At 40.5% G+C, this 27,841-nt stretch overlaps 1 protein-coding gene and 1 long non-coding RNA gene across 2 annotated transcripts in view; one reads left to right on the plus strand and one right to left on the minus strand.

The window, feature by feature from the left end:
• LOC116690623 (uncharacterized) overlaps positions 1-609 on the plus strand; it is a 15,795-nt gene extending 15,186 nt beyond the window's left edge. Inside the window, exon 3 of the long non-coding RNA XR_004332311.1 lies at positions 546-609. This is a non-coding gene — a long non-coding RNA (uncharacterized LOC116690623). The remainder of the gene's footprint in view (positions 1-545) is intronic.
• tsnare1 (T-SNARE Domain Containing 1) overlaps positions 1-27,841 on the minus strand; it is a 188,897-nt gene that overhangs the window by 145,402 nt on the left and 15,654 nt on the right. The gene's annotated exons all lie outside the window — the stretch shown is intronic.

Below are 27,841 nucleotides of genomic sequence, written 5' to 3' on the forward strand. Positions count from 1 at the left end.
GCGATAGGACTGGTAAAAAAAAAAAAAAACAAAAACGTCATGCAGAATAGAAGCTGGTGAAAGTGTTGTGCTCATGAAGACCCCAAGTGTAACAACCGTCTACAGTGACGACCACACCAAACCCACGAGCTAACAGGTGAAGAACCACACCAACCACTAGCTAATCTTACTTTAAATGTGCAAGAACTATAGTCTACGTAACCAGGCCTAAGTGACCGGACAGATGGAGTTTATACACATTACAGTTGCTCAAAAGCAGATTCACACACCACAAATCTCAGCTGGTATCCCTCGGAACAGCTTGCGCTTTTTTCTTGTTCTCTCACTTTTTATCCGTGTGGCGCGCGCACCGCTCGCGGGTGTGTGGCCGCTGTGTCCGCGCTATTCTCCGATATAATAGAGACCACGTGTACAAAACTAAAGTAACGGGGGAGCCAATTTGGTAAAATGTAGGAGTAGAAAGTAACCGTATTTTGTGTAAAATGTAAGGAGTAGAAGTAAAAACGTCGCCACAAATAACATAAGTAGTAAAGTAAAAGTAAAAGATCAGAAAAATTTACTTGAGTACCGTACGAAGTATTTGTACTCCGTTAAATTCCCATCTTGGCTAGATGCATCTTAAATTTTGAAATGTCTAGTACATTGATATGAAGTGTTGTCTTTCTCATGGTTTAAAGCTGCATTGCAGTAAAGGATTTAATTTTTTGAACTATTAGAGATTTAGCGGTGCTAGTATTGGCCTACACCACTCAGTCATACATTCACATAACTGGATATGACAAGCACTCATGCACAGCCCTGGTCCACAAACACGTCCACATGTCGTGGAAGATTAATAAGCACAGCGATGTTTTAAGGAGCTCATCACAGGGAACTAATATGGGCACATCAGGGTCAGTCCAACACCGCCCCTCCCCTGCACTATGCCGTCTGCTCGGAGATGGGACTCAAGGTACAGTTCATTTAGACCTTTTTATAAAGTTTTGAATGTAAGAAATATGGTTTTTTTTTTTTGTTTCTTTCAACCAAAGGCCAAGAAAATGAAATACGGAAGAGGTTCTATGGAACCAACAAAAATTAAAAGAAAAACAAATTCTGATTATTTCCATAAAAATGTGGGTTGTTCAATTTTATACATTTACCAAAAAGGTTTTGAGTGGGCTTGGTTCCAAACCGTTAACACTTTGACTGTCTGTGATCCACTCAACATCCTAAAATGCTTAAAACTAAAGTAAAAAATAGTTACAATTCTGCTTTTTTTTTAAAAACCTTAAAAGGCTTTTAAACAAAAAGTGTCAAAAGCATCAAAAACAAGGGGGAAACACCATTCTTTTGGAAAAAAAAACACAAAAATCAACCACTCCAGGGGATGAAGACAACACAACGGTTAAAGTGGCATAAGCGCCTCTGCGCGAAGATTTGTTGCATTTTTTTAAACAACTGCCAAACAAAGAACACTCATTCTCACACAATACTTCGCTCTCAACAAACCTAACCGAAAAGGATTTGTATTGCGATATTAGGCTATAATCAACAATTTGAATAATTGGTGCGTCCAAAGCAAGGCAGGGAATCTCATGCATGTATCAAAGATCTCAATTACTTTAAATACCTACAAAACTATATACCAAATGGTATTACAATCCTACTGTGACAACTCTGGGCGAGAATGTAAACTGTCAAGCATGAAATAGTGAGTTTTCACCCTTCATGTTCAATAAGGTGTATTAAAAACAGCCTATGGCATATCATATGTGTTATATTACAGCGGTGTGTCCTGTCATCCTGAATGAGACACTCACTGTGCTGGAAGGACACGCCGCCTCTCAGAGTGGAGGGTTGGGAGTTTTTTGCCGGGGGGGAGGAGAGAGATTAGCTAAAAGACAGCTCGTGTAGAGCTTAACCTGGGCTTTGATCATTCCTGAGCGCCCCTTCAGATCAGCCTGGAAACAGACGCAAATCTGACAGGCTCTGCTCTACCCCCACCACCAACCACCACCAACCACCACATATCCCTCCATAAGTGTACCACGGCTTGAGACTGTGGATTCAAAAGACCCCCTTTTAGGTGGCTGAGCCCTCTGTCGCGCCACATAGAGAAGAGGGGAGAGAGAAGCTGGCTGTAGGCTGAGTGAAAGGGACGTATTGGAGGGCACACACATATCAGTACAGAATGTTGGAGCCAAAGACAAAAGCATATGTGATGTTTATTTTTCCGCCCCTGACCCATCCGTCACTGCGATTCTATGCGCATAATGGCTGGTGCAAGCAACTCCGCAAAACGGTCCAGTGGGATTTGGTATGAACAATACATTCGATTTACTGCTATTAATGCACAGTACAAAGAATTGATAAGGGGCCTGTTCATCAGTGCCGACTGGCCCCATCAGTGTTTCCCACAGGGAGAAATGACTTGTGGTCGTGGGTGGCGGGGATATGACGGCGTGGCGCCGTGATGGCTGGATTCCGATAGTCAAAAGAGGTTATGAACTATTTTTTGAAAAAAAGACTACAATACAGAAAAGACTGAGTCTTTAGTTAAAGAAGTTAACACTAACAGCAGTGGATGCACTAAATTGTAGTGTCTGGAATTTGAGCTTTTTCACAATTGACTAAGATGTGGGTTGCCTGAAACACACTGCTGCATTCACACTCAGCATATGAACAAAAACTACACTTGACATGTTGATCCAGTTTTACATAGTTAACAATGATTCCGCATAGTAGCTACACGTAAGGGCGAGGGGAGGGCAATTTTGCTTCATCCTAACATTGAAACTCATTCTTGCTGGAACAACATTAAACCTTATGTTACAATAACAATGGAATCCTTTCATACAACAAACCTGCACTGAAGCATGCTGGTGGATTTTAGCCTTGTTTCATTTGATGTTAATGATGACATTTATTTTTTAAATTCAGAAAAATGTAAACAATCCAGGAGGAATTCTAGCGTCAATCCATTTGGAATTTTCAATCCTAAACTTACAAAGAAAAACACCCTGCATTTAAGCCACGCTAGCATGCTAACAGGCTCACACGGCAATGCACATTATGATCTTAAGCAGTATAATGTTTGAATGTGTAGCATACTAATTGCTAGCGAGCTGATGGCATGTCAGTTTGCGTATGAGTATACACAAAAAGGTATTGGCACATGAAAACTTTAATGAAGGTGTTAATGAAAAAGTAAAAGTCAGTCAGATCTGTCAATCTGAGAGTATGTACGGTCTCAGATCTCGCGGTATCCAGACAGTGCTAGCAGTTGTCCTGAGATATGGTTACCGTCCTCAGATTGCAGGTAAGCAGAGCAGTAGAAGAGCTGTCCAATCTAGGACAGTACCTGGCCTCAGATCGCAGGGTAATCCAGACAGTAGCTAGACTATCTGTCAATTTTCTGTTGACGACCAAAACTAGTCGGAACGTACACCTGTTCCACCAAAAAACAAGTTCCTCCCGTTGCTGTCCGGTGCTTAGCACCACCAAGATGATTGTGATTGGTTTAAAGAAATGCCGATAAACCAGAGCATGTTTTTTATCATCCAGAATGCGTGTAGACTAGCAGACCTTCCTCTGCAGTGCAGTGGAGGAGGTCTGGTGATGAGAATGTCCTGGTAATCTATTTATCTAAACATATAGTCAATCAATCATGTTCTCTACCCACACACACACACACACACACACACACACACACCAAAACAACCCACACCCACACACACTCCAGTTTGGCTGGAACAAGTTTTGCCTCAGGGTGTCTGCTCCTATCCCCTTACTAGGCTAATAAGCAAGGACAGGATCAAATCATAAACGGCTTTTTACACTGCTTAACCCTATGAAAACATTTGACCTCTGCTCAAGAGACACACACACACACACACACCCCACACACAAGGGAATTTTTATTTAATTGGTAGGAAAGGTGGGTTCTAAAACTAGAGAAAGCCACATATTTTCACGTTTGTTGAGCACTTATTGTGTGCTTTTCTTTCCATGTAATTGTTGTATTTTTTTACTCATTAACATATAGGGTGATTGCATGAATAAGTATTATTGAATGGTAAATGTGTTGTGATCACTGGGCACACTTGACTCGTGAACTGCTGATGAGTAGGTGTGTGGGGACTCAAATTTCATGCTTTCATACGAACTTTCAGTGTTGAACATGCAGCTGATATTTAAAACATGAGTGCTTTGTTATTCCCAGTGTGATATGACGTTCCAATCACAAAAGGCTTCTTTGCTCTAACATTTTCTTGTTATTCTTCAACTAAGAATTTTAATATGGTCTTATCTGGCACTCTACCTCAATCATGTTTACAATTTTCTCTAGCATGGGAGGGATATTTTCACATTTTTCAAACTGGACCCACTTTAATCTACCCAGACCTGTATTTAAGGCAGAGCATGTCAGCAAATGCGGTATAACATTTACTATATTAAAATGGTTAGATGCCTCAGATTGTATACTGTTAAATAAACACACGAGTACAAGACAAGATACGAGTGCAGTCATCACCCTTTTTGAATTGTACATGTTACTAAGAAATGGTCCCAAAAGTCTACTTTAAAATTCAAGCTGGGAAAAATCTGTCCTGTCTTCAGTGGGGTGGAAGTACAGGTATGCATTTATTCAGATGTCTGCCAAGTCTTTGGTCAGTTAGGATATAGACACCCAAACATTGCACCTTTAGCGTCTGTATGGAACACACTAGGCTGTAAGATGATGTAGTATAAAGAGCAACAACGGTTGTGTGTAATATGAAAGCCTAATCCATGTGAGGTGCTCGGTTGGGGTGTGGCTTGGGTCAAACAAACAGGACTTCTTGTCTCAATTGCGCTAAGGAGACTTGTTTGCGTCAATAACGAACACGCCAAAGGCACCTGACCAGGGGTCACTTGGACGCATGGGAGTGAGAATGTGTCGAACCATTTGTACACTTCTTGAAAGGGAGGATACACTTCGTCCCATAGCGATGTAGAACTTAACTGAAGACAGTGATTCTAAATCGTGGCGTTTCTGGTGATTTTTTGGATTACATCTGACTGTCATGACCAATAGATTCTCAGCAGACTTTGACATTTTGGGTTTTATTCCAAACCTTGAAGAAAGCACCGTTCCAGTACATCGTACAAAAAGATTACAGACACTGAGAAGTTACCCATGTTGAAAAACAATCATTGACAGGATAGTTAAAGATAGAAAGATAGAAGATAGAAAAGATAGAAAAGTGACAACTGCGCCTTACACAGAACTGAATGCACTGCAGAGGGTGTAACAAAAATATCATCTTGGCAATTGTCTTATTTTTTATGGAATTAGGCCAATGTCTTACATTTAAAGTGATAACCTTTGTTGTAAAAATACGCATATAGGACGTTTTGAAGGCATCTAAATGACATTTTCATGAAGTCATGAAGGAATCCATATTTGTCCTTACCTACTGGCTGGTAGCCCTGCCTCGTGGGACCTCAAATGGTTGCGACTGCCAAAGGAGTCTCCGTCAATAGACCCATACGACATTTGCTGCCTGGTTGGGGGTGTGTCAGCTGCAGGCGCCTGGGGAAGAAACAATAACAAGAATCCAATCAACAAAACTATTTATTCTACTTTGCTACATCTTAAAAATGATGCTCTACTAACATGACAGTAAAAGGAAGAAAATAAGGGTGATTTGTACAATGCTGTGGTCGACATATCCCTGTACAGGTAACATTACTAGAAGAGGGCTGGTCCGATCTTACCATAATTACAGTAGTATGTAAAATCTTAACATCACCCATATTCTAACGCTGAAATCTGGGTGAGTGAGTTTCTAGAAGCACACATCTTTAATTGGTCAAAAAAAGCCACCCATGCCACAAAATATACTTCTTTTAAGCCTTTAAATCATGACTGTAAAAAGTCTGCCAAGAGACTTAGCACATTAAACACCCAACCTTAGTGGATAATCTTTTGAAAAATAGATATAATAATATTCAGTAGATTTCAATCTAGGGTTGGTGAGTTAGCATCTATCAGGTAGTAAGGTGTTGGCCCACTAAGCTCTGTTGCGACCCATCGACCCCCGTTAGCCTTTTTCAGAATGGGCGTTGGCCATGTCGGTGAGAGGGATCACTCTGGGGCTGTTACCTTAAGTGAAGTGCACGAGAAGAAAACAGTGAGGAAAATAACCAAATGACGGAAGTCAAGAAGGACTAGCCTAGAACGATGACAATAATTTAAATTGTAATCGCCATTCTTAATAAATGTAGGTTTCTGGAAAACAAAAAGAAAAGAATTGAGCTAGCCATCCAGACTCTGAAAATGTGGATGAGGGAAAGACTAGTTTAGGGCATTTCCTCCTCAACTGAGACGTTTTGGGATTGATTGGCAGGCCATTGTGTAGACAAGGTACCCACTGAGATACACTGGTAGGAGATAATGAGGTGTAACCATGTATCAGCAGATTTGAATAGCTCACGTTGCAGAAATGTGACAAAAACTTTGTCACAAAATTCCTTCCCAAGACTATCCTGCAGCGCCACCGTTGCTGCGTCCGCAGCTTAGCGCTGCCCAAGACAATTGGATGGTCAGTTGTGAACGAATCGAAATAAGGCATGACAAATGTAATGTAGCAATGTCAAAGTCTTACATTCTAACCTAAGTTGTATTTCTGCAAAGGAAGTTATGTAATCAACGTGTGCGTGGATGTGTTAGTAGAAGAAAATAATTGAAATGGTTCGAGCAGCGGCTGTAGTTCTTGAGTCTGAACTCTTTCGAGAAAATACATTTTTCGTTGTCTTGGACTGACTTGTCTGGACTCGGCCATTGGACTCGCCAAATGTCTAGTTGGTCTCAACCGAGTCCAGCACTATATGCTTTCCTCTAAATAACAAAACCCATGATTAGTGCACTTGGACAGAAAACAGATATTGGTTTAATTCATAATCCATCTACAACAGGAATTGACATTGGTCACCTGGTAATGCCTGGCTGCATCAATCATCAGACATCAATACTTTTCATGGATACATGGGTTGTTCAAGACAAGTGAAAAGTTAAGAAGGGAATATGTCCCTATTTTTGACACGTGTGTTGCTTGTTACAGGTTACATGTTTCCATCGGCAGTCTAGAATGTTCTTGTTACCCCAGAATAAAACAACAAACAGTTAAAATGTGAAGTTGCACCTCGCTTAAAGTGAAATTGTGATACTTAAAGTAAATAATATGGCCTAATTGATCAATAGTGTGTGAACTGGCCTTTTTTATCACAAAGAATAATAAAGCAAAAAGATCATCTTAAAATAGAAGATATACTGCCTACCACCGTCACTAAATTATGAAACAGGTAGGTAAGTGTTTTGAGAGGATTCTTTTTTTTTTTCTGTCTCTTTCTTGACGTCTATCATTTGTACTCGGTCTTAACTTGGACTTGAACCTCTTGGATTTGGTTTTGACTCAGTCTCGACTAGTCCTGGTCTTGGACTCGACAAAGGTGGACTTGACTACAGCCTTGGCGGAGGCATCAGGCATGCAGGAGCTAAAGTAACCCTTGACCCTATTTTGGAGTATCCTCTTTAGGATGTAATAACCTTACATTGAGGAGAGGCAAGGAAGTAATGAACCCATCTGAATACTGACGAAAAGTCAAATCTCATGTGAACATGTGTTTCACCCGCGGCCAGAGACGCACAGATGAAACTCTAACAAACAGACCACTCTCAGCGCCTTCAGCATGTCTATCAAAGGTCAAAATGTAAGTGGTCAAGTGGCCAATGCTCTTTCCCACGTGAAAGACAAGCATTCAGACAAGCAGGAGAATGTGATTACACTCCAGAGTCATTGTGCAGCCCATTGTAGTAAAGCCAGTGAATCCGGCCCATAGGACTGGCATTGTGGGTAAGAAGCGGGACAGAGGAGCAGCCAGAGATTCAGCATCCAGCCATTAAAGGGGGGACAGATTCACTGGGCCACGAGAAGGTTTAATCAGTTAATTTTCTAGAGAGTAGACACTAATTACTTTTGGCCGTCCATAAACAATCTTCGCTCGCTCAAAATTCAAGCCTAGTGATCGCGCCTCGCATCCTTCTGAGTTGGACATGCACCAACGCCATCTGCACACAGACGCACACCCATGGACACACACACACACACACACACACACTTGGATAACCTTACCCTTCACCACTGTGTAGAATTATCCATTCTCTGGTTATTCACTTAGATCATGTAAGGGTGATGAAACATAAAAAAGTATAATGCTGTCCCATACTCATGCACATGATGGCATCATCCCTGCTTTCCTGTCCTATCATAGCATTAGAGGTTGATCCAATAGGATCTACTAGAATGACTGCTGGGTAGGTGAGACATGAAGAGTGGGGATTGGTTAGGGTAAGGGTAAGAATTCAGGGTTAGCCAATCAGAGGCGAAATATATACAATCATATATACATACACACTGTACATACAAAATAGCGTATCCGATCGAACATGTATCGTGGCAAGACTGTTCTGCCTCTGATCACTTCACCGGTATTCTTGCCCTAGTCCATATCCACGTCTTCCACTACCGGGATTGCTTCTGTGTCGAAGGAAATTCCGCCAGATGCATGTCATTTTGCCCATGTCTGTTTCCTTCTGCTTTCTTTGTTTGGCGTTTTAACCTCTGGTGGATTGCTGAGGACTATAGTTACCTGGGCTCCGATCTCTGCAGGGTAAATCCAGACAGCTAGCCAGATATCAGTCCAATCTGAGGACTATGGTTATCTGGTCTCAGATCTCTGCAGGGTAAACCAGACAGCTAGCTAGACTATCAGTCCAATCGGAGGACTATGGCTACCTGGTCCTCAGATCTCTGCAGGGTAAATCAGACAGCTAGCTAGACTATCCGTCCAATGAGTACTATGGTTACCTGGTCCTCAGATCTCTGCAGGGTAAATCCAGACGTAGCTAGACTATCTGTCCAACTGAGACTATGGTTACCTGGTCCTCAGATCTCTGCAGGGTAAATCCAGACAGCTAGCTAGACTATCTGTCCAATCTGAGTTTCTGTTGACGACAAAAATCTTTCAAACATAGGCATGTTCCACCAAACAAGTTCCTTCCCAAGGCTATTTGCAGCGGCTCCATGTGAAGCTTAGCGCCGCCCATGAGGATTGAAATGGTTTAAAGAAATGCCAATAAACCAGAGCACGTTTCTCCAATACAGGAATGTTTTGGACCAGTCAGACTTCCTCCACAGTGCTGCGGAGGAAGGTTTGACACAGGCGGACTGTACCCTTACCCTAAATCTTCCCCTAACTAATGCCTAAACCGAACCACGTCCAGCGGATCAGATCAAGCTTTACCCATTATACAGGTATATCAACTACATGTTAACGTTTAATGCATAACAATTTTGCATAACTCTTGAATTTGATCTAAAAATAATTTGTACACGGCTGCTAGACCAAAAGATCTGCTGGGAGTCACTGCACTAGTCAACCACCTGATGAGCTAGTCATTGGACTTTCCAAAAAAAATACCTGGCAGATGAGGATGATATAAAAGGTAATTGTATTGTATTGCCACACAGACATTAAGGGCCAGGCACCTCAGCATGTTTCCAATCTACACAGATGATGGTAATTAAATATGCAAAACCAGCGCCATCAACTACACTCTGCAGTTGCAATCTTTCCAGACAATAAGGTCATGATGAAAAAAAATTAAAAAACAATTTTAATATAATAAAGTGGGAAAACCATATCTTAACAAGCATCAATGGAATCAGACCTTTTAGGTGATTGGACGATCTGTCTAAGACGTCCGCTTTGGTTTGAGCGAGCATGGTGGCCGTCACACAACACTGAAAAGGCCACGCTGGCTTTTCCCTCGCTAACTACCAAATGCCATGCCAAACTTTTTTTTTTTTTTTGCAACCTTCCCTACAAGCTAAACAACATGGTTAGCTGTGGGTTCTTTAGATAATATAAGTTCATAGGTCATTAGAGATTTTGATTCCCGATACCGATTCCAATACCGCACTTGCGTATTGGCCGATACAGAGTACTGATCTGATACCAGGTGTCATTAATTTTATTTGATGTAACTAGATCCCTGTATGGGTGGATGAGATTAATATTATTGTTAGGTTAAACTCGAACATGAAACAACCAACGAATGAAACAGATCTTTCTTTATACTAAGTTGACAGTGAGTCATGACGGCCAAAAGAACATAATGAACATGAATTTATTCTGGGCTAAATTTGGTATCGGATCGATGCAAAAACTCCAGTACTTTCGATACAGCAATTTGGCTTTATAGGAGGCTTTTTCAATAGGTATTGGTATATACCACTATTGTTACCAATATCCCAAATCTGTGCTTGCTTCAGCCCATAAAAGGCAAAAAGACTGCTAGCCGTCAAAATGGAGTTGAAGCTTAATTGTACAGCCACATCGGGTGGTGAAATGTTTTCAAGCACTGAAATGCCCTGTTAATGGGACAGTCCTCACTTCTAGAGGAAAAAAGGCCCTTACACTGGTAAACAGAGTAGAAGCGAGGTGGAGCGGTGTACCCTGGTGACACTGCGGACACAGAACGCTCGGAATACAGGCTGGCAGGGCAAAGTGATTGAACCACAGCTACCCCACACCCACATGGTTTTCATTCAGTCCCCACATCCTTTCAAGCTGTCATTATCAGCAAAACAGGGCTTAGTTAGCCAGAGCAGGCAGCTGAGCAGAAATAGCTATAGCCTGGACACAAATGCTGCATTATCACAAAAAAGCAAGGGCCAGCCTGTGGCGGGACTGTGTGTGTTGTGTGTGGGTGTGTGTGTGTGTTGTGTGTGTGTGTGTGTGTGTGGTGTGTGTGTGGTGTGTGTGGGTGTGTGTGTGTGTGTGTGTGTGTGTGTGCGGTGTCGACATGGATTTTTTGAAGGCTGAATTCAGTATTTCTAGATTTAAGTAACCATAATATTGTTGTTGTTCAATACTGAAATATTTAAACATATTCTCGATGGGGTGTATGATGATGTGTGTACCTGAAGTCTCTTTTAATCGAATTAGTGGTCCCTAATACTGTATTGAAGTCTTTTATATAGACCTTAGTGGTCCCTAATACTGTATCGAAGTCTCTTTATATAGACCTTAGTGGTCCCCTAATACTGTATCTGAAGTCTCTTTATATGACTTAGTGGTCCCTAATACTGTTCTGAAGTCTCTTTATATTAGTGGTCCCTATATGTATCTGAAGTCTCTTATATAGGACTTAGTGGTCCCTAATACTGTATCTGAAAGCTTATGACTTAGTGGTCCCTAATACTGTATCGAAGTCTCTTTTAATAGACCTTAGTGGGTTCCCTAATACTGTTCTGAAGTCTCTTTTAGACTAGTCCCATACTGTATCTGAAGTCTTTTATATAGAATTCGTGGCGCCCTAATACTGTATCGGAAGTCTCTTTATATAGACCTATGGTCCTAATACTGTATCTGAAGTCTCTTTTATATAGACCTAGTGGTCCCTAATACTGTATCTGAAGTCTCTTTTATATAGACCTTAGTGGTCCCTAATACTGTATCTGAAGTCTCTATATAGACCTTAGTGGTCCCTAATACTGTATCTGAAGTCTTTTATAAGACCTTAGTGGTCCCCTAATACTGTATCGAGTCTTTTTATATAGCCTAGTGGTCCTAATACTGTATCTGAAGTCTTTATATAGACCTAGTGGTCCCTAATTTTTTTCCTTTTCCTGCATCTGAAGTCTCTTTTATTGACATTAGTGGTCCTAATACTGTATCTGAAGTCTCTTTATAGACCTTAGTGGTCATATACTGTGTCTGAAGTCTCTTTTATATAGACCTTAGTGGTCCCCTAATACTGTATCTGAAGTCTCTTTTATATGGACCTTAGTGGTCCCTAATACTGTATCTGAAGTCTCTTATATAGACCTAGTGGTCCCTAATACTGTATCTGAAGTTCTTGTATAGACCTTAGTGGGCCCTAATACTGTATCTGAAGTCTCTTTTATATAGACCTTAGTGGTCCCTAATACTGTATCTGAAGTCTCTTCATATAGACCCTAGTGGTCCCAATACTGTATCTGAAGTCTTTTTTATAGACCTTAGTGGTCCCTAATACTGTATCTGAAGTCTTTATATAAGACCTTAGTGGTCCCCTATACGTATCTGAAGTCTCTTTTTATAGACCTATGTGGTCCCCAAAGTATCTTTGAAGTCTCTTTTATACAGACTAGTGGTCCCTAATACTGTATCGAAGTCTCTTTATATAGACCTTAGTGGTCCCTAAATGTATCTGAAGTCTCTTTCATATAGACCTAGTGGTCCCTAATACTGTATCTGAAGTCTCTTTTATGACCTTAGTGGTCCCTAATACTGTATCTGAAGTCTCTTTATATAGACCTTAGTGGTCCCTAATACTGTATCTGAAGTCTCTATATAGACCTTAGTGGTCCCCTAATATGTATTGAAGTCCCTTTATATAGACCTTAGTGGTCCCATATACTGTATCTGAAGTCTCTGTATAGACCTTATGGTCCCCTAAACGTGATCTGAAGACTCTTTTATATAGACATTAGTGGTCCCTAATACTGTATCTGAAGTTCTTTTATATGGACCTTAGTGGTCCCCTAATACTATCGAAGTCTCTTTATATAGACCTTAGTGGTCCCTAAACTGTTCTGAAGTCTCTATATAGACTTAGTGGTCCCTAATACTGTATCTGAAGTCTCTTTTATATAGACTTAGTGGTCCCTAATACTGTACTGAAGTCTCTTTATATAGACCTTAGTGGTCCCTAACTGTATCTGAAGTTCTTTTATATAGACCTTAGTGGTCTAATACTGTATCTGAAGTCTCTTATAGACTATGGTCTATACGTACTGAGTCCTTATTAGCCTTAGGGTCCTATACTGTACTGAAGTTCTTTTATATAGACCTTAGTGGTCCCTATACTGTATCTAATACTGAAAAGCACGACCAGGCATCGTTTATGACGGGACAGCAGTCAGAATGTGTTGGCACTTCAATTATTACACAAACACTGCCTCTATACAAGAAAACTCACAACCACATCCAGCGAGCACTTGTATGCACTGTATATTAACAGCTTGCTAATTCAGAACCGTATTATAGACACTCGCACTAGTGATCCTAGGCCCTAAATATTATATTTGGAGGACAAATTAGGCAAAACTGCATTACATTAAGCTCCATATAAATGGAATAACCAGCGGATTCTATAAAAACTGAACTAATCACTTTAATGTCTTCTTTATGAGGCCATGTATTCTGAATTTAGATTTGACTAACTTGAGTTGGTAACATTCGTGTATTCTTTGAGTGTGTCGTGTATTGGAACTGCATCGTGATGTTAGTATGTCCAGTAATTTCTGTGTACTGTAATTGTATATGGCATGTAATCAGGACGTCACTGGAAATGAGAGCTTGTCTAAATTGGCCGTCCTGAATAATAAAGGTTATATACAGTATATTCTGGAAAAAATAGGTTGGTTTAGGGGTGAACTTTTTTTGGGCCATGTAAGCCCAAATTTAGTGGCCTCGGATACATTTTACTTCCATAGTTCTCAGAAACACTCATAGAATGATTTTAATGAGGATTGCTATGATTGTAAATGTTGTGATTATATAAAGGAGAGAGGCTTATTTTTAGCAGAGTTGCAAAAAGCTATAATATATTTAAAAGGCGCCTATTCCTGACTGACTTTTGTAATCAAACCATTACAAGCACCCCTGCACCCAATTGGACCCAAACAAGTGCTCAAAGCAGTTACATAACGTACTTTACATATAGTGGATTGCAGACCTTGAGTCTGAGCTTCTATGTCACAAATCATAAAATTCCATGCAACATAAGTTTTTTTTTTTTTAATTTTCAATATAACCTACAATGTGGGGAATTATCAGCTAAACACACACATGTCTTTGGTTAATAAAAAAAAAATGTACCTTGGCCCCATGTGCTCCGCGAAGATCCTTCTCAGTCTTCTATTAGTGGAATTTCACGTTTAAACACAAAAGCAGAGGACGTTAATGATCGTGTGATTCATGTCAAATTGCAGCAGCAGTGTGCACACACAGTCGATGACGGCAGTTTAACGCTCTGTCCGTCAAGGGAGAAAGTCAAATGCAAACCACTGATGGCATTAGTATATAACTTTTTGCTTTTCTAAAATCCTGCTGGTGTTGTGATGATGGCATTCTAATCTGATGCCTGTAGTGCACAATAGAAGCATCAAACGTAGCAGTGGCGTGTGAGTTGTGAACTGGTTGAAATGAGTGTGTCTCAAGGTGAAGCGTGAGACTTGAGAGCCTGTGTAAACACTTAACTGTAAGAATGTGGAGTGGAAAGTATAGTATGAAAAAGTAGACTGATAGACATTAAGCTGCAAGTCTGTTTAGCGTTACACAAGGTACTGGACTCTTTGGACACACTAGGGAACAACGTATGTTGGAAAGACCGCTCCGTCTTTGATGCTTCTCATTGTGCACTCGCGCACTCTAGACTTAGAATTGCCATCATCACAAACACCAGCGGATTTTAGAAAAGCAAAAAGTATCATATATGCCAATCAGTGGTTTGCATTTGCTTTCTCTCTGACGGAAGAGGCTGTTAAACGCCCTGTCACTGACTGTGTGGCACACTGCTGCGGCGAATTAGGAGCGTGGATCACACGACATACACGTCCCCTGCGTTTTGTGTTTAACACGTGAACCTTTACACTACAGACGCTGCCACGACACGGATCTTCGTGGGCCATGGGGCAACTTTGACATTTTTTTACTTATTACCAAAAGACTGTCGGGGTTGTTAGCTGATAATCTCCACGTGATGTGTAGGTTAGTATTGAACCCATTAAAAAACCACAATAAAAACTTATGTGCATGACATTTTAGGAGATTTGTGATCAGTAGTACAGTCAGACTCCCTCCAAGGGTCGCCTCCTGCCTACTCTTCTATGTAAGTAACGTTTGTAGTATGCTGCAGACGTTGTTGGTTCCAATCGTGTGGTGCTAAGGGGCTTCTGCATACCGGTATTTGATATACAAATAGGCTAGTCAGGAAATAGGCCGCCCCTTTTGAATACTACTATATATAGCTTTTTTTGCTGAAATTAACGTTCTCTAAAAAAATTTTAGCCGTCATCCCCCTTTATGAGTAATCACACCCACCACTTTACCAATCAGGTAGGCACTACCATCATAAATCATTCTATGAGTTTCTTTTGTTTATGTGTATACTAATGGAAGTAAATCATCCGTAGTACGAGGCACACTAAATTTGGGTTATTCATGGCCCCCAAAAAAATGTTTGCACCTAAACCAACCTATTTTTTCCGAATATACGGTATAATACCTTATTATATCAACGAACGGCCAATTTAGAGCAAGCTTCATTTCCAGTGACGTCTGGATACCATGCCTATACAATACTCAAACAGTCACAGAATACCTGGACATAAACATACAAGATTGCCAGTTCTCACAATAACACGTGTACACACATAAAGGAATAACGATGTTATAACCAACTCACAGTACGCTCACATCCCAAAATTTCAGAATACATGATCATAGAAGAAGGACATGCTACAGTGACATTAGTTCAAGTTTGTTTCCATGTAGGCATCCGGTCTGTTATTCCATTTATATGGAGCTTATGTAATGCAGTTTTGGCCTAATTCTGTCCGTAACAAATATATATTGTAGGTGCTAGGACAACTAGTGCGAGTTGTCATAATATACGGTTTTTCTGAATTTAGCTAGTTGTTAAAATTACAGTGACATACAATGTGCTACCTGCGACTGTGGGTTGTGAAGTGTTCTTGTATAGAGGCAGTGATTGTGTGTTAATAATGATGTGCCAACACATTCTGCCTGCTGTCACGTCATTAAAGCGATGCCTGGCGGTGCTGTTACGTTTGCGTCACGTATTGGCCACAGGTTCTATAAAAGAGACATTCGGTGAGTATTAGGGAACCCTAAGGTCACTATAAAAGAGACTTCAGGATACAGTATTAGGGACCCTAGGCTAAGACTCAGATACATAGCCACTGGTCTATATAAAAGAGACTTCAGGATAACAGTATTAGGGCCCACTAAGGTCTATTAAAAGAGACTTACAGAACAGTTTAGGGAACACTAAGGTCTATATATAAAGAGCTTCAGACTACACCGCATTAGGGGACCACTAAGGTCTAATAAAGAGATTCAGAACAGTATTAGGGACACTAGGTCTATATATAAACGAGACATTCGATACAGTATAGGGGGACACAATAAGGTCATAATAAAGGACTTCAGATACAGTATTAGGGAACACTAAGGTTGCTATTAAAAAGACTTCCGATAGCAGTATTCAGGCGGACCACTAATCGCTGTCATGTATAAAAGAGGATCAGATACAGTATTGGGGACCACTACAGTCTATATAAACAGCCGATTTGGGCCAGGGTCTAAGACTCGATACAGTATTAGGGGACCACTAAAGGTCCTATTAAGAGACTTCAGATACGAATTAGGGACCACTAACGGTTATATAAAAGAGGACCTCAGATACAGTATTAGGGACCACTAAGCGTCTATATAAAGAGACTTCAACAGTATAGGGACCACAGAGCTATATAAGAGATTCAGATCAGTTTAGGGACAACTAAGGTCTTATGAAAGAGACTTCGATACAGTATTAGGGGGACCAATCGGTCTGTATAAAAGAGAATCTCGAGAACAGTATTAGGGGACCATAAGGTCTATATAAAAGAGACTCTCAGACTGACAGTATGTAGGGACCACTAAGGTCTATATCATAGAGACTCAGATACAGTTTAGGGGACACTAAAGGTCTATATAAAAGAGATTCAGATACAGTATTGAGGGACACGAAGGTCTATATGAAAGAGACTTCAGGATACAGTATTTGGGACCACTAAGGTCTATTATGAAAGAGGACTCAGATACAGTATAGGACCCCTAAGGTCTATACAAGAGATTCAGATACAGTATTATAGGGACCACTAAGGTCTATACTAAGAGTACTCAGATACATCCTTAGGGGACCACTAAGGGTGCCATAGTAAAAAGGAGACTTCAGATACCAGTATTAGGGGACCACCTCAGGTATCATATATAAAAGAGACTTCAGACACAGTATTAGGGGACCGACTAGGTCTATATAAAAGAGCTTCGGCACGTACAGTATTAGGGAACCACTAGTCTATATAAAAAGACGACTTCAGATACAGTGGGATTACCGGGACCACTAGGTCTTAATAGAAGACTTTCAGATAGTACTAGGGACCACTAGAGGTACTATATAAAGAGACTTCACGATCCAGATTAGGTGACCACTCAATGTTCTTATATATAAAGAACTTTAATAAGTGTAGGCGTCGATTACACAGGCTGTGAAAACCTGCTGCTAAAGATTATAGTTAAAGAGGACTCGATACAGGTATTAGGGGACCACTAAGGTCTGATAAAGAGATTTTCAGTACCAGTATTAGGACCACTGGATGCTAATATAAAAGAGCACTCTCAGATACAGCTCTATTAGGGGCCCCACCACTAAGCCCCACACCCCCCCCAGGTCTATATAAGACCAGATACTATTGGGACCACTGTCATCAAAAGACTCCGACAGTAATTAGGGGACACTAAGTGCATTATAAAACGAGACACTCAGATACAGATTAGGGGACCACTAAGGTTCATATAAGAGATCAGTTGATCCGTCATTGAGGGGACCCACATCTAACGGTACTATACTAAAAGGAGACTCAAGCTACAGTATTAGGGGACCACTAACGGTCCTATTAGAAAAGAGACTGCAGATTACCAGTATTAGGACCACTTTTAAGGTTATGATAATTTGAGACTTCAGATAAAGTATTAGGGACCACTAACGGTTATATAAAGAGACTTCAGATACGTAGTATGAGGGGGACCAACTAACGTCCATATAAAAGAGACTTCAGATTACAGTGTTTTACATTTTTTAGGTGGAACACAAGGTCTATTAAAGAGACTTCAGATACAGTATAGGGACATAAGGGTCTATATAAAAGAGACTCAGAATACAGTATTAGGGAGACACATAAGGTCTATATAAAACGAGACTGAGGTACAACACATAATCATACACCCCATCGGAATTGTTAAATATTTCAGTATTGAACAAAAACAATATTTAAGGTACTAAACTAGCAAATACGAATCAGCCGTTCAAAAAATCCATTATTGTCGACACCGCCCACACACACACCAAATACTGTACCTGAAGTCTCTTTTATATAGACCTTAGTGGTCCCCTAATACTGTATCTAATACTGTAAAAGCACCTGACCAGGCATCGCTTTATGACGGGACAGCAGTCAGAATGTGTTGGCACTTCAATTATTACCACAATCACTGCCTCTATACAAGAAAACTTCACAACCACACATCCAGCGAGCACATTGTATGCACTGTATATTTAACAAGCTTGCTAAATTCAGAACCGTATTATTATGACACTCGCACTAGTGATTCCTAGGCCCTAAATATTATATTTGTTAGGACAGAATTAGGCAAAACTGCATTACATTAAGCTCCATATAAATGGAATAACCAGCGGATTCTAATAAAAACTGAACTAATCACTTTAAATGTCTTCTTTATGAGTCCATGTATTCTGAATTTAGATTTGACTAACTTTGAGTTGTTTATAACATTCTGTGATTCTTTGATGTGTGTACTGTGTATTGGAACTGCATCTTGTATGTTAGTATGTCCAGTAATTTTCTGTGTACTGTAATTGTATATGGCATGTAATCAGGACGTCACTGGAAATGAGAGCTTGCTCTAAATTGGCCGTTCTTGAATAATAAAGGTTATATACAGTATATTCTGGAAAAAATAGGTTGGTTTAGGGTGAACATTTTTTTTGGGCCATGTAAGCCCAAATTTAGTGGCCTCGGATACATTTTACTTCCATTAGTCCATCAGAAACACTCATATGAATGATTTTAATGAGTATGCCTACCTGATTGTAAATGTTGTGAATTACTATAAAGGAGAATGAGGCTTATTTTTTAGCAGAGTTTGCAAAAAGCTATATATATATTTGAAAAGGCGCCTATTCCTGACTGACTTTTGTAATCAGAACCATTACAAGCACCCCCTGCACCCAATTGGACCCAAACAAGTGCTCAAAGCAGTCTACATAACGTTACTTTACATATAGTGGATTGCAGACCTTGAGTCTGAGCTTCTATGTCACAAAATCATAAAATTTCCATGCAACATAAGTTTTTTTTTTTTTTTTTAATTTTCAATATAACCTACAATGTGGGGAATTATCAGCTAACACCACCACATGTCTTTTGGTTTAATAATAAAAAAAATGTACCTTGGCCCCATGTGCTCCGCGAAGATCCTTTCTGCAGTCTTCTATTAGTGTAATTTTCACGTTTAAACACAAAAGCAGAGGACGTTAATGATCGTGTGATTCATGCTCATAATTCGGCAGCAGCAGTGTGCACACACAGTCGATGACGGCAGTTTAACGCCTCTGTCCGTCAAGGGAGAAAGTCAAATGCAAACCACTGATGGCATTAGTATATAACTTTTTGCTTTTCTAAAATCCTGCTGGTGTTGTGATGATGGCAATTCTAATCTGATGCCTGTAGTGCACAATAGAAGCATCAAACGTAGCAGTGGCGTGTGAGTATGTGAACTGGTTGAAATGAGTGTGTCTCAAGGTGAATGCGTGAGACTTGAGAGCCCTGTGTAAACACTTAACTGTAAGAATGTGGAGGTGGAAAGTATAGTATGAAAAAGTAGACTGATAGACATTAAGCTGCAAGTCTGTTTAGCGTTACACAAAGGTACTTTGGACTCTTTGGACACACTAGGGACACAAATGTATGTTGGAAAGCCTTGCAAAACTTTCTTTTACACAATAAGCAACTTTAAAGAATTTTTTTAAATTTTTCACCCTGGACCCAATTTTTCCATGTTTTTGTTCGTAAGTGGCTTCCGAGATTATTTTTTTTAAATAGGTCCAGGATTGAGCAAGAGTTCTGTAGCCAACAGCAGCAATAGCTGCGATATAATCACTCGGAGCAATCGTGCACTGTGAACGCACTTCCACTAAAAGTGTTCATAAGAAACAGCAAGCTCGTCCAGTATTTGAACCCAGGGACTCTAGCATGTTATTACTGGGCTCTTAAGGCACATCAAATATGATAAAGTTTTTACGAAAATGTGTTATTAAACCAAAACACACCCAATTAGACCAAATTAATGGGCACGTACCATTAGTGTGCATGAGTGATGGATTTGTGTGTGTGAGTATGAAATGAAGACAGAGCATAGATAAATTAAAACAACAAAACAACGGATAAAAAAGGAGGAGCTGAGAACAGCCAACAGGCAGGCTGAAAGATGTGCACTGCAGATATACTTAAAAAAAACTGGGAAAACTATCCACCCGATGCGTCTTTGCTGCGTCACAAGCATCGCGGCCATTCAAGTCACTCTCGGAAGTGTGCCTCTCTGCTTCGCCAAAGACACGCGTCAGGTCTATTTTAAAGGGAGGCATAGTAGGTAGATGCTAGCTAATGTACAAGTGATTTCTCTGTAAAGTAATGTAGAGACAATATAATCCGTGAGTCAGGCTGGCAAGAAGATCAGCTTATCTGAGACGCTCCTGGTGTGGTATGGCGCGTTGCGGAGGACGGAACCAAACAGGCGCAGCTGGAACGCAGCGCAGACGTGCAGTCTAGTGGAAAAATGGGGGAAATGTGTTCCAGGTTGGACTAACACTCTGCAGAGTCAGCAGAGAGAAAGGTCAATCACACACAGGGGTTGTCGCAGCCTTAGCGATTACATTGCTGCTCACCGGAGGAACCATACTTCTACAATCTTTGGGTAAACTTCATGTTTCAATTGCATATGCTTTCCAATATTGCTGACATTTCTCCAAAGCGTACTGTAGGATTGAGATGATTAACATCCCTACTGGCAGCAATTAGCTTCTATGCATTTATTATGCAATGAAAATCAATTTGCAGGTGCGTCAGTTTCCTATCATTTCCAAGACAGGAAATATCTTGAGAATATTTTGGTATTTTTCAGGAAGTTTCCTGCAGAGAAGTGAGAGATCATGCTGTAATTACAGTGAAAAATGAGCAGTTGGCACATTTGATATTCACCGTTTCTAAGAAAACCTTGAAATTATACTTGCATAGAAATTGACAGGGTCATGTTGTGTCAAGTTTATCCAATTATGAGTTCATCATTTTGCAGCTCTCTCAAGTGATATATTTTAGGAATTTACTGCTTCTTATGTATTTCTCCAACCTGACCTCTTCCATTTTCATACACTGTTTTTTCTACTCTAAAACCCTTCCAAAAGTTGGTGTTCTGCAGCCAGTATTTCTGAAACCTGTGATTTTTCAAAAAGTTGTCAAAACAGTGTCTCCTCACAACACATAACTGCTACAATAAATATGCAAACGTGCAAATGTGACTCCACAGGAAGTGGACCAACGACAGAACCGTTTCAACCATTCAATCCAAATAGAGCCACGGAGCTAGCAGCAGAAATGAACGAAAACATGATAAATTATGGACATCAAGTGGATAAATCTTGAATGTAAAATTTTAGATTTCATGCTCAACGACCCCAAAAAAATGCACAAGTTCCAGGCTGGATTGAAAATAACCTGTAGAGGCTAGAAAGACCCCGAAGAGACCTCGTTAGCTTTTAGCTGCAAAAATCTGTAAGTTTCTGTCTTTTATGGTTATTAAATGATTGAATTATGAATCAGAGGTGCCGTTTTTATTTGTATACAGTCCTTTTGGTTGCAGGAGGTTAATGTGCGGGGGCATTTTCATCTCTTTTATAGGCATTACTGTATATGCATATAATAAAATAATGCAGAGATTTATAAATCGGTGTGTTGGTCAGTTGTAGCTGCAGGATGGGAGCTAAAGCTGCACCTTGTTTGCTTCACTAATAACGTTAAATGAAAGCTAAAATGTATGAGAATTTTTCCATTTAAAAAGTATAATGTTCCGTTAAAGCATCCATAACTGTAAACATGTTTTTCTTGTATTTTCTGTCTTTTAAGAGGGACTAAGTACCAAACGGAGGTGGTCCCTGAGGATAGAAAAGCCAAAGCAGCAACTTGGCCCTGTTTGCCAACATGGATGAGAAATTAGGGCAGTCTGCACCAGTCCGATTGCCCCAATCCAAGAGGGCAAAACCAGGGCCAGGGACTGCACTAGCATCACCAGACAACACAGCCGAAAGAATACGAGTGGTGCATGAAGGAATCTACAGACAGCAGCCAAAATGCAGCGACTTGAGGTATGGCAAGGGAAGAACAGTCACAGTTTAAAATTGATTAAAAAAGCTCAAAAAGACGGTGCCTTTCCCAGGCGGTCAGCTGTTCTCTCGGTTAATGGGTCTCCCTACAGCGGGTGCGGAGACGTTAGCTAACGTTAGCTTTCTAATTTCACCCTCCCAACATGTCTTCATTGCCTGTTGATACAAACTTGTATCTCAGTAGTTAAAATGAATGTGTTACCAAGGATTAATGTTGTGAGCTCTATGCTACCTCCCCCTTTCCTGCTGTTTTTGGCGTAAAATACAATCAGCGGTATCTAAATTTATCTGGAAAGGCACATAGCTGCAACTTAAGATGTCTACTCTACAGAGGAGGAGAGAGGATGGTGGCCTCTCAGTTCCCAACTTTATAGATTATTTTTGATCTTCATGTTGACGCCCCTCCTCACTTGGTTGAACCCAGATATGTCGGTTTTCTGGCGCACCTCAGAAAGTGCTCTGACAGAGCCTTGGTCACTCCATGACGTTCTCTTTGCCAATGTTTCTAGCAAACAGTGCCAGCTGCGCTGAAACATACTGCCATGTAGCTTGTAACTGGCACACATTTCCCCCATTATTCTACAATACAGCACTCCTGATTGGTGGGATGCCGTTAACAACCCCACAATGGAAACAAAGGGGCGTTCATTGTCTAAAAGATATTTTGAGTGAGGTTGGCTTGTTACCTTTTTCTGATTCGCAGACACATCCAATCTACCACGTTCCTCTTTTTTCTTTTACCTTGAGTTAAGATGAGCCCTCAAGACATACGGTGTTCCCTGGCAGAGGCCTTTGCCCATCCATTCCATTCAGAAGTTATTTACTGCGCAGCCTAAAAACTGTGGTATGGTATTCAGACTTTATCAGTTCTCAGTGATATCTGGCCACTCTGGCCTTCCTATTGAGAGGGTCTGGGTACGTGATTGCGATTGATTTTAAATTTTAGGTCACATTGTGCAGCCCTAATGGAAATGATGGTATAGATGTGAGAAAGGTTACATTCTCCTCCTTGTTCCACAAAGATCTGTATTCATCTGCCGCAAAGCCTAAAAAGCCTAAAAAGATTGAAAAGATTTATTTTCGAGATTTGGGGGGTTGGTGGGGACATTTCCACTCTCAGCAGGTGGATAAAAACTAACCCAGAACCTACTCTTAATTGTTGGTATCTTCTTGTAAATTACAACATACAGAAAATCACTATTATTCGTTATTTCCAAAATCATTCATCTTTATATTTTGTTTCCAGTTTGCTAATATCTTCTACTGTAATTCAACTACCCAAGGCCAATTGTTTTACCCCCTTCTTTGAATGCTCAATGTACATTTATGTAGTCCAACATCAAAGTAGCACATTAATAACACTAGTATCCTCCAGATGTGTCATATTATGAACATATCTGTCTAAAATACCCTGAGTGTAGCATTCTGTGACATTGATTCCAAAAGCCTGATAGCTATACATTATATATGAACCACATGCCTGCTTGTAATTTGAGATTGAAGTGACAGGATGTTTTGCTGATACCACAAAAAAGACCAAGTTATTGCTTGTTTGATTGCAAGCTTTTTGATGTGCATTCTCAGACATAAAAGATACACAGCCACATGGCAGATTTGTATGACAAGATCAAAGGGAAGCATGAAAATCAAAAGGCTGTGTGTATTGAGGCTCAGCCCTCGACAGTAACCTCTTCAGAACAAGAAAAGAAAGATGAACTCAAAACCAGTGTCTTTCTCTCCAGTGGGGGAGTGGCTCAGCGTCACCCCCTCTCTTTATCGCCACCTCTCCAGCTGACGCAGCCAAACTTAGGAATTGCTCCATGTGTGTTTGCTAAAGCCTCCTCCCCCATCCCCAGTCTGATCTCAGGCCATTCCATCAGCACTGCTTCCCTTTGAAAACAACCTTCAGCCTTGGGGAGGAGAGAAAAAAACACCTCTGGGCAGTGAAATTGCCTTGTCACACAAAAGGAGTCATTATTGAGATAAATCACCCCATTCTATTCCAAAACTAAACTCTGCCTTCCCGTGGCACCTGCCATCCAGGCTGAGCTATCACATGTACTCTCTGGACTGAAACTCCGTCAGCCAGGAGGATCCAATACTGCCTCTGGTTGGTTTGGCAGAGTGATCTCTACAAAAAGTTCCATTGAACAGGTAAGGCCAAAAGCTAAAACACTGTTTAAAACAAGACAGTAAAATATGCCGTAGGCGTTCTAACTGCAGCCAGCATTCATTCTGTTGCCTGCTCTGTTGACTCGGCCATATACTAATCCTTGGTGGATTTTCACTCCCATGTTCTTAAACTGTTTGCATAAAAACATCTATGTGAGCGCCAACGGTCACACATGCACACACAACTTGTGGGAACTGCTGAGTCCTGACTTTGGCACTGTGGCTGTCCCTGGTCAGCTTTTTTATTTTATTCCATCTACTGTTCCATCTACAGCTCACCTGGTAGAGTGCATGCCCATGTACAGAGGCTCAGCCCTTGTGCACCCAATGCACGCATTACTGGGAAAAGGGAAATGTATAGCATGATGATGCTACAGTATCCCATGTTAAGTCAAATTCTGGTTATGCTATCATTCATTGCTGCTTTAAACAAATATGCAGCTGATGTGTGAGTGTTTAATGTCGTCGAGATGCCAGTGCACATCTGTTTCCCAATGATTACACATCATGACGCCAGTGTTGCTCCAAAGCAAACAAGCTAATGGTAACACACAGTAATAATGCTGAGCAGTTAGCAGCCCGACACCTAATCTTCCTTACCCTGCACAACACTTGGTGTCATCAGCAAGATCCTGCGATCCTACGACAGCCCTTTTTCTTCTTCAACAGCATGTGTGGGTTGGCAGGGATAAAGTAAACTGTTAGAGGCGAGGTTTCGATGGAAACAAGGATGTTGTTCTCTGTCACAGCTTTGGCCCTAGGACGGCGCACACTGGCAGCAGTCTGGCCTAAGGCTGTGTAAGGAGAGACGTGGGACACACTGCTCCATCTTCATTAGCTCACACATGTTGATGGGAGCTTCTGGGAGGATTTCTTACTGATGTTATATTGATTGCATTTGGATTTCAGCCTAGGTATTAGTAATATTAATCCATGTACATTATTAGTCTAGCCCCACCACAATAGTCTATATCGATGGGATTGTTACTCAGGATGTCCCTCATTTTCTGCCGGATGTCCGTCCCCGTCCTCTGTCTCTGTGTTGGCATTCTAATCTCCGGTGGATTTCTGAGGACTATGGTTACCTGGTCCTCAGATCTCTGCAGGGTAAATCCAGACAGCTAGCTAGACTATCTGTCCAATCTGAGGACTATGGTTACCTGGTCCTCAGATCTCTGCAGGGTAAATCCAGACAGCTAGCTAGACTATCTGTCCAATCTGAGGACTATGGTTACCTGGTCCTCAGATCTCTGCAGGGTAAATCCAGACAGCTAGCTAGACTATCTGTCCAATCTGAGGACTATGGTTACCTGGTCCTCAGATCTCTGCAGGGTAAATCCAGACAGCTAGCTAGACTATCTGTCCAATCTGAGGACTATGGTCACCTGGTCCTCAGATCTCTACAGGGTAAATCTAGACTAGGGTTGCACGATATAAGAAAAATGTGAATGTATTGTTGAACATCGTGGTAACGATAGTACTTGTGATGAATACATGGATATATAGTGTCAAGATAAAATCCGATGAGAAGGTATTACCTTTGAGTTGATATTCATGAAATTCCATCAAATTTGACTGTTTCCATAAGGCATTTTTCATTCAATATCACTTACTTTGGATAAAAACGTGTGGATGGAAACATAGCTACTGTCTATATCTCTGCCATGCCAATTTGGCAGCAACTCCAACATGTGGGCAGAGTGAAGCACTGTTAAGCTCATACCACACCCTCTGCTGTAAAAATGACTGTCAGGACTATGATGAAGTAAGAGACAAAAGTGGATGGCTCTGACAGTTCAGTGACTGGAGGTTGTTGCTAACGCTGGCTGAGGCCAGTGTCTTCATGCTCCTACCTCTCACTAATTGGAACAACCTCTTTAATTGGGTGTGGAAACCATAGAGACGGCTGCTCCGTCTGGGAACTGATAAGCTGAAAGAGACACCTTCAACAGAGGAGATGGCGCTGAGTGAGCTGGCCTCTGCAGTGACTGAGACGCCTCAGCCGCTAGAAAGAACTGAAGCGTGTGTGACTGACATGGGAGTGTTGCATCCACCAAAGCTCTGCTTTCCTATCCCCACAGTCAGAACTAAACATGGAGGAGCAGCGTTCAGTTTTGTATGCACCACATATCTGCAACAATTTCCCAGAAAACCACACGACCACTGAACTCTTTTTAGATCAAGGTTTAAGACTCTTCTTTTTGATGCTTCCATTTAAAAAAAAAAAAAATTATAAAATTCCAAATCAGTAGAATACTGTACTTCAATACAATTGTAAGGTACTCTCATTTATTTTCATTTTCGCCTACTTTATACTTCTACTCCACCTCAATTCAGAGTCAAGTAGGCCTATTACTTCACAATTTATTCAAAAACTTAGTGATTCTAAGATATTAATTATACAAAATAATGTGAATAAATGATTATGTATTGAAGTGGATAAAGATGACTTTGTTGATCCCGTGGTGAAGTCACAAGCTACGTGCTAAGTCAGATTTCCACAGTTATGTTGGTGAAAGTAACTCACAAAAGTAGTGTAAAGCATTTCAATTCAGAGACAGTAATATTGTAATATAACTTATTACTCTCAAATGACAGTAACTGGTAATCTATCATGTTTTACATTTTGGAAGTAACTTGCCCAACACTACTGAAATGTGCTACATTCATGTGCTACAGCTGGTCAATACCACAAAACAGTCAATACCCCAAAACTGCAGTTTCACCATTGAGTAAAACAGCTTTTTGAACAACTTGGACTGTGGGGACAGAGATTATTTTGTTCCATGTAGCAGTAGTGGATCAATTCAGTCCCCATCTGTGTGCAGTTGGAAGTAATAGATGGTCAAATTTAGGCTTCATGTGTTTTTATTTTTTAGTATTGACCCACTGTGACTTTGGACTGTTTGCAAGTTCAAACAAAAAAACTGAACAGCTTAGCTCAAATTTATTCCCTGAAAAGGCCAAATGGCAAAAGAACGCCTCTGTGTAAGGCTTACTTTAACATTTTACTCCACTACATTCATAGCAGCTACAGTTACTTTTTAGATTAAAATGATCAGATCAAAAATGTAAATTAAAAAGCTCTAACATTGTTTTGTATCAGTCAACAAACGCAAATCAAAAGCGACTTTGTGCCCTGATCAAATCACAACAGACTGCAATTTAATTTAATTAGTATAATGAGTATATATAAGAAATGGAATAAGTGAAAATAAAAAGTATATCTCCCCCCGCTGGTAAAAAGTAACTAAATAACTTGAATTTTAAATGACCTACTTGTTACATTTA

This window comes from Etheostoma spectabile, chromosome 6, assembly GCF_008692095.1.
Source record: "Etheostoma spectabile isolate EspeVRDwgs_2016 chromosome 6, UIUC_Espe_1.0, whole genome shotgun sequence".
NCBI classification, from domain to species: domain Eukaryota; kingdom Metazoa; phylum Chordata; class Actinopteri; order Perciformes; family Percidae; genus Etheostoma; species Etheostoma spectabile.